Source organism: Chelonoidis abingdonii, chromosome 2, assembly GCF_003597395.2.
Source record: "Chelonoidis abingdonii isolate Lonesome George chromosome 2, CheloAbing_2.0, whole genome shotgun sequence".
Taxonomy (NCBI): Eukaryota; Metazoa; Chordata; order Testudines; family Testudinidae; genus Chelonoidis; species Chelonoidis abingdonii.
In genome coordinates this window covers 160,791,376-160,803,243 of record NC_133770.1, presented here as the reverse complement: position 1 = coordinate 160,803,243, position 11,868 = coordinate 160,791,376, and positions in this window count along the sequence as shown.

Here is an 11,868-nt window from a genome sequence, read left to right as displayed (position 1 = left end):
AAGATTCTACTATATGATATTACTAAGACATAGTCTAAGGCCATGTCTATACTACCACTGATGTCGCTCAGGGGTGTGAAAAAAACACTTACACACTGAGCAACATAGTTTCACCAGCATAAGTGGGACTGTGCACAGCTGCTCGTTGGGGATGGTTTAATTATGTCGAGAGATCTTACAGCAGTATAGCTATGCTGCTCTAATGCCTCTAGTGTAGACATAGCCACAAACCAGTACTCAAAGACAATAAGGCAAACTGATGTCTCAGTCAGATGTCAATAAAATCAAATGGATTATCACCTAGTTATCAGGACTATCACCAGGTATCAGCTAAGTTTCCCTGTCTCCACAGTCTGGCTGTCTCTAGAACCTCAGCAGGAGATCATTTTAAAAGAAAAGGTGAAAGGAGAAGACAGGTCCTAATGTATTTCTCCCTTCATCTCTACTCATGATATTAATAATACCTGAAGGACAAGGAAATTAACAGTGAACTAGGTGATAGATCCTGGCTGAAAGAATTCTAGCCAGTAAGACTGCTAAAGCATGTGGTGAGAAAAACCTTTCCTTTGAATTCAATTAGCTTGTTAAGTTAGATGTTAGATGCATTTTACCTTTTATTTATTTTGTAACAAAATCTAATGTGGCATAAAAGTCAGAGTTGAAGTGATTACAAGTATCTTTCTGTCATTAATAAACTTGTTTTACTGTTTTATCTAAACTAGTGTGTGTTTGTTTAGGGAACTCCACTGAAGATAACAAGATTTATGCTGATCATTTTCCATTAATGAAATGATGGACTCTATATGAGCTTGTATTGTCCAGGAGGGTGCTGGGCAATACAAGACACACATTTCTGGGGAAAGTCTGAGATTTGGAGTTGGCTGGTGTTGCCCATGGTGTAATTCATGGGTGGCTGGCACTAGCATTCATATACTATAGCTGGGGATGATTTACATGCTGGAGGCTGTGTGTGGGCAGACCAAGAGTGGTAACTCTCACAGCATAGCAGTGTAAAAGGCACCCCAAGTCGGGGAACTGAGCAGACACAGCTGTCAATCAGTCTAGATTGTACCCCAGGGAATGTCATGGAAGCCCAAAGCTGAAAGCTATTCCTTCAACCTGTATAGTTTGTTCAGTCTTATATGTATTTGTTTTCCAGGAAAAGTTTAAGATGTTTTGACTTACAGGGCCATGTTCAGCTGAAGCTGCTTAGAACTGGTCAAAAGATATGTCAATGTTGTCATGAAAAATGTCAATATTGTTTCCAATTCTCAGAGTTGGAAATGGACCCATTTTATTTTTATTTTTTCCAAAACATTTTGTGCCACTTTTGAATCAAAATTTGTATTTAATAAATTTTTGATTTTTTTTTTGCTCATTTGGTTTGCTGTTAATTAGAAAACATTCTCTGTTTCAGTAATTGATCAATAATCATTTTAATTTTTATAAAATTGTGGAAAATAGGGTTGTTGTTTTTCTATTTGAAATATCAACAGTTGTTCCTGAAATTTTTCATTTTTGTAAACCGTCATTTTTTGATTAGGGAGGGTGGAATTCTTCTAGTATTGCTAAACATGCAGCAATAGCAAGTCATAGCAGCTGCCGCTAATGCTAATATTGTATTTTTTGGTTACGCTCAGCAGTTCTGAGCATGGCTGTGGGTAGTTGACTCAGCTTTCTAAGGATAATAGTGTTTACACTGATATTAAAACCAGTGGAAGTGAATTTGGAGTCAAAGTAATTTACATTGCTGTGAAGTGGGTGTGAAATGCTACCATATCAGAATAGTATAAAGAGTGCACAAGGTGCAAAGTAACCCTGAATGTGTTAGTCTGTGGTGGTGTTATATGTCTGTTCACAGAATGCACAGCCCTGCTCTTTTCTACACAGGATTCATGTCTTTCCAGCTCTGGACTCAAGCGGGGATTTTCGCCGAGGTTTTTTAGGGACTTTTTTATTTTTAAACCTGAATTTTCTCCCATTGCGCAATTAGCTCATTTCCCAGACACCGTTTTATAGAAACTGTACATATGAGGGCAAACCTGTCTCTCTGAAATAGAGCCTAGATTTACAAACTGTAATTTACTAATCTCTCTACTGCTACATCTCCAATGAGCTTCAGGACTCAGCAAATTCTGATTTGTGCCAGATCTATTCTGTAGCCCAGAGCTCTGGAAATGCAATCTAACCTCTCTAATGAAAAGTATAATTTCACTTCTAGCTGCCTCTCTGAGCATCCCATGACCCATGAATCATGAGTGGTTTGGCTGGGATTCAGAACAATTGCAGGCTGATGATGCAATGTCTGACTCAGAGGTGTTGAAATAACCACTCCTTTAGTGTAGAGATTATGTTAGTGTAGAGTATGAGGGATGGAATAGTATCTACAACAGGAGAGCTACCTCCAAAAAAGAGATGATCCTGGGAAAATGTGGACAGGTGGCTCTGGCTGGCAGACCAGCAACCAGCTTATGCCAAGGTCCTCAGGTCTCTATTGAATACTGACAAATACTGTACATAACTGAAATCAGTCTGGCTCACCTGTGTGTTCATATTGTTAAAATAGGTATTAGAATTATAAGAATGTGTCTAGACTTTATGGAATGCTTGTTTGTTGCTGCATGCGTTGATCTCCTAACATTTGGATCCTGTATTATGATAATATTTGAGTGTTTCCATTGTAAGCCTCTGTAACTATATAAATAAATCACCAACCAGGAAGGAAACATTAATAGTAGGAAATGCTGATCTCCAGCAGAAGATGTTATGTCCTGCCTGATAAGGAAGGCCCATCAACACCAAACAGACCAGAGAACATTGAAGAGGACAAGACTTTGTTTACTCTCTCGCCTTCCCCTCACCCCATGAAGATGAACTTTGCAAGTGAATTCTTCCCATCAGCTGAGTTTCCAGCTCAAAGGAGAATGGGTGAAAGGAATAAAAACCCCTAACAAGGAGGAACTGGATCTCTATTCTGCTTGGACTCTGAAGGGCAAGGATTACTAGGCATAAGCAAAAGATCCCCAGTGCTTGGCCTGGGTTAGCCCTAAAGGACATATAGAGCTTTGCTTATTATAGAAGCTTTTATTACCTTTTGAAACTTAAGATTGAAACCTATTGTGTATATAAGTTTACCAGAGGCTGGGAATGGGCAGCAGGGGATGGATCACTTAGTGATTGCCTGTTCTGTTAATTTCTTCTGGGGCACCTGGCATTGGCTGCTGTTGGAAGACAGGATACTGGCTAGATGGACCTTTGGTCTGACCCAGAGTGGCCGTTCTTCTGTTCTTACTTGCTTTAACCTTGTAAATAACTCTCATTTCTTTTTCCTATTGATAAATCTGTATCTAGTTTATTATGGGATTGGCTACAAGGATTGTCTTTGGTGGGAGATCTAAGGCGCAATTGACCTGGGGTAAGTGACTGGCCTTTGGGGATTGAGAGTAACCTAAATATTGTTGTGATTCATGGTATAACAGCCTATCGCAAAGGTAGGCTCGCCTAGGTGACAAGATGGATCAGAGCACCCAGGGGACTGTCTGTGGCTCCATGTTAAGGCTGTTAGAGTGTCTGAGCAGTTTACATGTCATGATTGGGTGGTGCAGTCTAAGTACAGACATCACAGCCAATTTGGAGTTTGTGATCTGGTTCTTAACAGGCTGCCCTGAGGCTGGTACTTATGCTCTTGAATCGCTGCAGGACAGCTTCATCAGATGGGCCCATCTATTCCCATAGGCAGCCCACACTTCTGTGAGCTTTGTAAATTAAATCAGTTTGCCCAGGCTCATGAGTAAGAGTATGCAGGCTCAATCTCCTTCCTTTTTTAAATTAAAAACATCTGTTTGTGTGTCTTGACTACAGCTAGCTACAACTTAATCATTTCAGTGCCTTAGAGCAACTGTAGGAGTTGCCGGCCCCTCGCAAAAATATTTGAGTGTCAGTATATATTCCATGTCAAATGGTAATACTTTGCCTCTCTGTAGAGCACCTTTCTTCTGAGGATCCCAGAATGCTTGGCACATGTTCAGGAAGCCTTGCTGTGTCCCCAGGAAGAAGCTAATATTTCCATGTGACAGATGGGGAACCTGAAGCACAAACTGGGGAAATACTTTGTCCAAGATTTCATGGTGAGTGTGTGGCAGAACTTGACTTGATTTCCAGTTTAACTAATAACTTGCACTGTTCCCTATGATGTACTGTGACAATGAGGTGTATAGTGAGAAAGGCAGCATGGTCTGATGACATGAATACAACCTTTTATCTGTCCACTTAGACAATACTATCTCATAGCTTCATTGTGCTCTCCCTGTCTGTCTCCATCTGTTGTCTCTTGATTTAGACTGTAAGCTCTTTGGGGCCAATACAATGGGGACCTGGCCCATGACATTGAATCCTAGACACTACTTTAATAATAGTTAATATTTAATAAGAACCCTGGGTATCGGGAAGTCCTGAGTTCTGCCTCTGGTTCCACTAGTCACCCGCTGTGGAACCAGGATGCCTGTCTCAGTCCCCCTGTCTGTGAAACGGAGATATTTACTTATCCACCTAGGGTGATCAGATATCCTGATTTTATAGGGACAGTCCTGATATTTGGGGCTTTTTCTTATATAAGCTCCTATTACCCCCACCCATCCCCTGTCCCGATTTTTCACACTTGCTGTCTGGTCATCCTATATCCACCACACTGGGTGAAGCAAATGGACAATGTTTGTACAGAGCTTTGAACACAAATAAGCGTTCTGTATATGGGTATGCAACCTGAAGAGTAGTTATGAGTGGTTAACATGCTCCCAACCCCCACAGAAGTGTTCACTCTACATGACATTCACAAAGGGCTGAAGGCCTGACTCATGATTCACTCCACCAGGCAGGAATTTCCACCTGCACAACCTGCTTTGCTCTAGGCAAACATTTCACTTCCATCAACCCATCAGTGAAAATGACATTATTGCCATTTAAGGATCTAACTCCAGGGCAGACGTTTGCCTCATAGATGACGGAGGATGTCTGTGTGTGTTTATCTTTCATGAACACTCTGGATTCACGCCTCCTGCCCCTGCTCCACACAGTCGTTATCACCCAGCAAAGTATACTCTAAGGGCCTCTCACTCTGGTATAAATCATGAGTAACTCAGTGGGCTGTAGCCCACGAAAGCTTATGCTCAAATAAATTTGTTAGTCTCTAAGGTGCCACAAGTACTCCTGTTCTTTTTGCAGATACAGACTAACATGGCTGCTACTCTGAAACCTGTCACGGTGTAAAACTGGCACTAGTGAGAGGAGAATCAGGCCCTCGATGAGTCACCAAGGTCAGTTGAAAAGGGGTTGGGAACCGGAGCTGGTTTTGGATTCCAAATCCTCATCCCAGCTCCCAGTCTCTCTACCTCTGATTCAAAACAAAATTGTTTGCAAAATTAATTTCCTAGTGCTCTAACAGACTCTTGAAAGAGGACCACTGGGACATACAAACCAGTGATCCAACATTCTGCCTCCAGCGGTGACCAAGACCAGGAGCTCCCAAGGTGTAAAATGCCTATAATGGATGATTACATAATAACTTGCCCATAGGGGAAGTTTCTTCTTCACCTTGCTCAGTTAATGGTTAACCTTGCACAGTGGCGTCTTTTATGCCCTGAAGCTGAAGGGTTTATGGCCCAGATCCTCCTAAGTATTTAGGCGCCAAATTCCCATGCATGCCTAAAAACTTTTGAGGATCTGGCTCCATATCCCAGCTTAGACATTTTTGTCCTATCCAGAGTAATTGTCACCCTAACAGGTGGAGGGATAGCTCAGTGCTTTGAGCATTGGCCTGCTAAACCCAGGGTTGTGAGTTCAATCCTTGAGGGGGCCATTTAGGGAATTGGGGTAAAAATCTGTTTGGGGATTGGTCCTGCCTTGAGCAGCGGGTTGGATTTGATGATCTCCTGAGGTCCCTTCTAACCCTGATGTTCCATGACTGTTGCTTATGTCCATTTCTTTAAGGAGTGCATGAAGCATGAGGATATTTGAATACTGACCTCCTGTTCCAATGTTTTTCCAGGCTTATTGTTTAACTGCAATGTTCCTTGGCATGCATATGTTTTGAATTCTAATATTAAGTTGAAGTCTCAGCCTGTCAGCACTTTAGTCTGTTCATTTACGAAGGGGAGTTGAGATCAAGTGACCGTCTTGAGCCACCCCTTCAGAATAATCAAATAATTTTCTCATGAATGGAAGGTTCATTCCTTTTAAAGGTAGGAAGGGTGGTCTGAGGTTAAGACATTGGGCTGAGGCTCATGAGAATGGAGTTTAATTCCCAGCTGTACCAGAGTATAACCCTGGACAAGCCACTTTGGCCCAGATTTTTAAAGGTATTCAGGTTAAGTATTGTAACACCTAAGTCTCATATTAAAAAGTGATTTAGGCACTTAAGAGCAAAAGCCCATCACATTTGAACATGAGGATTAGGCTCCTAAATCAGTTAGGCTGAGGGCACCAACCCTGAATACTTATAAAAGTCTAGGTCTTAACCTCTCTGGGTCTGAGGTCCCCAGCTGTCAAATGAAGATGTTAATTTTTTTTTCTCCCAATCTTTGGCTGGTCTTGTCTATTTAGCTCAGAAGCTTTTTGGGGTGGGTACTGTCTCTTACTGTCTAACACAAATGTGTCCCATCTCACTTTGGACCTCCAGGTGCTATTGTAACACATGTATGGTGTGAAGGGGCTTTTCTGCTTTGCCCATTGTTCTTATTATCTCTCTTTTGGACATTACAAAAGCCAAGAGAGAAACTGTGTGCCTGTACTATGAAAACTACAGATAATACCTTGAACTTTTGTATTGCCTTATCCTGAGGCTCTCAAAGCACTGGGTTATTTTATCGAGTCAATGGGAATTTGTTTGTTGAGGTTTTATTTTAGATCAAAGCTCCTTTAGCAGCTTAGTTCATGGGCCTGCAGAGAAAGGGTTAAGAAGTTGGCTTCTTGTGTGGCCCGATTCTGATCCCACTGAATTCAATGAGAAAACTACCTTTGTCTTCAATGGAAGCTGGCTCAGCCATTGCTCAGCTCCAGTTACCCCAGAGGAAGTGGCTTTCAGTATGTCTACAGTGCAAAGGAAAACCTGTGGCACAGAGTCTCAGAGCCCCCTGGGTCAATTGGCTGAGGCCTGTGGAGCTAAAAAGAGCAGTTTAGACGTTCCTGCTGGAGCCCTGGCTTTCAGACCCTCCCCACGTGCCAGGGTTCAGAGCCCAGTTTCCAGCCCAGGTAGGAATATCTACACTGCTATTTTTAGCCCCAGGCTCTGAGAACTAGGCACTGTGGGTTTGCAGTGGAGACATACCCTCAGTGGACTATGGAAAAACCCTAGAATCAGAGGTTCAGATCCTGGCTGGTTAAGAGACCATTGTTCCCAGGTACATAAACTGAGCTCTAGGTGGGTCTTTTGAACGCAGCCTTTCAAACATGTAGTTGTGTGACGGCAAGATTTATTAGTTTGATCTTGCAGCAAAAAGTCCCTCTCCCTTTAGGAACCTTGCTTTTGCCCTCTCCAGATGTAAGGTGATGAGAAAGCAAATGTGAAAAATCAGGATGGGGGTGGGGGTTAATAGGAACCTATATAAGAAAAAGACCCCCAAAAATCGGGACATCTGGTCACCCGATCCAAATGTAGCTTGGCTTCAGTGGTACTGCACGTATAGGAGTTTGTGGATCCTTTGGTGTGACTGAGTAAGTGTGTAAGATATTTCGTTCCAACAGTTATAGGGTTAAAGCCAAAACCTCCTGTCTCCTTGAGTTAAGGGGGCTGTTTTCGCTGGAGAAACCGGAGAAGCCCTGCCCTGCTGAGTCATCTCCTGGGCTGACATAATTATCGAAGAATGCACACATGGACTTTGCCCTAAAGCGGTGGCTCTCAAACTTTTTGTGAAACCCCCTTCTAGACAGCCTGAGTGTGACCCCCTCCTCTCCCGTTTATAAATTAAAAGCACTTTTTATATATATTTAAATGCTAAATGTATAACCCTCTTGTTTAAAATGAATATACCTTTTCTCACCACTTTTAAATTAAGACTAACACATTTTATTGAATTATTGTTAGAAGCAGAAAAGCTAGTTACTGTTTAATACTGGGGGGGTTAATACTGGGCTGCATAATGATACTTTGTCAATATCATTTTCATAGCAGACTTAATGCTCCATTGTCATCCTTACTTCTGCACCGCTTCTGGCAGCAGGTGCTGGCTTCAGAGCGGAGTGGTGGGAGAACAGCAGCTGCTAGCCGGGCACCCAGCTCTGACGGCAGTGCTGCCGCCAGCAGCAGCACAGAATTGCAGAAGTAAGGGTGACAATGCCATATCAGGCCACCCTTACTTCTGGGTAACATTTGACTTTTGCATTGGGAGAGTTTGGCTTTGCGGGGCACTAAGGCAAATTTTGGAGTGGTTATGGCTCCTGCAAACACCTCTGCCCCCCAGTACTGTCCCTCTCTGTGTGTCTGACTGTTAATTTGTATTTATTTATTTATTTTGGGTGTGCTGATCTCAGTTTTCTGATTTGTCTGCAGTTTAATGAGCCTCTTCAAAGTCCCACCTTTTTAGTCTCAAGGCAACAAACCTGAGCACATGATACTACAATCCCTGCAGTCCAATTTTCTTAATGTGGTAATAATACAAATATATATATTTTGTTTAGGAGCAATGATCATGGTTTTATATGTTCACAATACTTTCTGAAGTAAATACACTACGCTGCCATGGAAGGGTATGTGTAATTTTTTAAAACGCTAGATTTAAATTAGATATTTTATTGCAGTTGCTCTCTGTTTTGTACATGTACTTTTGACCCCCACGTAATAAGTTCATGACCCCCTGAGGGGGTCACGACCCCCAGATTGAGAGCCCTTGCCCTAAACCATTGCTACTTGTCTCCCTCACCCCAGCACATCAGCCTCCGCCTCCTTTCCCTCATCAGACTGTATTAGAAAATCCCCTGAATATTCTTGGAGAATTTTTTTTAATAATCCACAATGTCTATACCCTTGAATTGCCAAGACAACCAGGATCCTGCATCAATGAGTAACCTGTCACAACAAATCATAAGAAGGGCCGTATTGGGTCAGACCAATGGTCCATCTAGCCCACTATCCTTTCTTCTGACAGTGGCTGGTGCCAGATGCTTCAGAGGGAGTGAAGAAGACAGTGCATGCAGAACAATCCAGTGACAAACCTGGGTGCAGTAACCCACCTTCTTGAGCACCCTGCTATAATAAATCAGAGACTGCAGTCCAGGGATTGACAGGCAATCCTACAACAACAAGCCAGCATGCACAGCCACAGCCCAGCACAGCCCAGCTCTTGAGAGTAGGCTCCCAATAATAGCTGTGTGCATACAGCTCAGCTGTCTTGAGCAATTCACCAGTAACAAACCAAGGGCCAGATCCGGTAATTGGATCTGCGTGGATACATCCCTACACTTGCAGAGAGCCTCACTGACTTCAATCAGGTTCCATGCAGGCACAAGGGTCTGCTCATGTCACTATGCTTGTGGTTGCAAGGTGTAAAGCTTATAATTGCCACAATAAACCAGCTCCCAGCGGCAGCCCTTCAGCCGGGAGAATATGTTAAAGCCCATGCGGTTATCTCAACATTATTTTTGCCTTTATGCTCCTATTTAAAGCCAAAGTTTCAGATGGGCCTCTAAACAATGCAACTGAAAAATCTATGTACACACCCATTACAAACAACAAAAAAGCCCCTTTACATCTGTGTTTCCAAACAAATGCTCTAGGAGGGGCATTTTTAAAACCCATTTGCAAATGTGATCCTTACTTTAAACCAATTCTATGGGAACATCAGAAAAATGGTGAGGGTGAATCCTACAAAGTGTTCTGGTGCCCAGGAGCATAACTGGAGGGGAGCAGAAGGGTTCCACAAAAAGGTAGGGGGATGGCGGTAGTAGTTGATGTGGCAAGGAGAGGAGCATATCAAATTGCTCACGGGAGGATCACCGGCCACCCTATTCCATTTTTTTTTTATTTTGACGGGGGGAGGTGGGATCCATCTCTTCCTAAACTTCATGTTTTTTTCCTAGCTACAGGACTGCCCCAGGGGTGGAAGGACTGGTAGTTCTGTACAGTCCTATATGAGATATTTCTTGCCAGTGAGAGGCTGTTTCAAAGGCCTTGATCCACCATACTATGGGCAAGATAGTGTGATCTAGTGGTTAAGACACTGATTTGGGTTTCAGGAGATGTGAGTTCAATTCTTACCTCTGCCACTAAGCCACTAGGTGACTTTGAGCAAATTACAATGTGCCTGTATTTCCCTAGCCTGTCTCATCTATTTAGATGGTAAGCTCTTCTAGGCAGTGACTGTCTCACTGTATGTTTGTACAGAGCCTAGCGCAATGGGGCACCAGTCTTGCCTTACTTTGTGCCGCTGTGATATGAATAAATAATAACTCACACATAACTTTAAGAACAGGAATGGTCTTACTGAAGCCAAATGGAGAAAATCAGTGACTTTCTCTTACGGGCTAGAAATCTCACATATGGAACTGCACAAAACTTTTAGAATTCACCTAGTCATCCTGCCAACAGCACTGTTGAGCACAATGGAACCCAGGTTATATGGGAGGGGTGCAGAGGTGGAACCGTGTGCCATGAGCTAGCTGGGGTGGGGTAATTGGTTTTGTACTTAGATCTTTGCCAGATTCTTTTTACATTCTCAGATTAAATCATTTTATGGTCTTGTAAAATCCAAACAACCACAGAGAAAAGCAAATAAACTCACACCTATGAAAGAATCTGTTCCTCTTGCTTATGATATCTCTGTAACCACAACCCTGTATGCAACCAGTGAATGTGACCCAGGTTGTGTATTCAGTTCAGATTGGCAACTACATCAGAACGTGCCTGCCACTTTAGCTGGCTGGAAAACGAGAATTCTGTTTTCAAAAAAAGTTGTGGTTTTGCCATTAGTTCCTCTTCTGCTATGAAGCAAAACCAAGAGCTACTGAAATCTTTAATGCAGAGAGAGAGAGAGACTGTGGCATGGTGCTTAGGGCACTCACATTGAACCCACATTCAAGATCCACTTCTGAATTAGGCAGAGTTCCATAAATGCCCCAATCCCCTGGCTATTCTGGGGTTGATCTGTCTCTGTGGCCAGACATTCCATACCCACAAAACCTTCCTCCTCAAAATTGATATTGTCCCTAAAAGCTTCAGTTTTTATAAGTCAGCATTTTCTGACACAGTTTTATCAAAAACATCCTGATCAGCTCTAGGTACAACCTAGTTGTCTCCTAGTCCAGTTACAGACATGGTTCTAATTGATATATTACCTTGTAATGTAACCAGGCAAATGCTTTATTCTGCCCAGTCTATGAAATGCAGTTAAGGTCCGATCGACTTTCCCACTGGAGCCATGTATATCCCCTAACTGGTTTACAATGGTTAGCCGGATGGGGGCCAAGGAAATTGCTTATTATACAATAACATGCTGACTTTACTAGTCCTCCTCCATTCTTTCTCTCATATTGTGTCTTGTCATAGCCTATATTGCTAGCTCTTTGGGGCAGGCACTGGTTTTTACTGTGTGTGCGTGCAGATGCAGTGCCTATCACAATGGAGCCCTGATCAGGTTCTCTGGGAATTACTGCTACACAAATAAAAATAACTAGCTCTCCTGGCAAGAAGAACAGGAGTACTTGTGGCACCTTAGAGACTAACAAATTTATTTGAGCATAAGCTTTCGTGGGCTACAGCCCACTTCTTCAGATGCATAGAATGGAACATATAGTAAGGAGATATATATACATACAGAACATGAAAAGGTGGAAGTAGCCATATCAACTCTAAGAGGCTAATTAATTAAGATGAGCAATTAT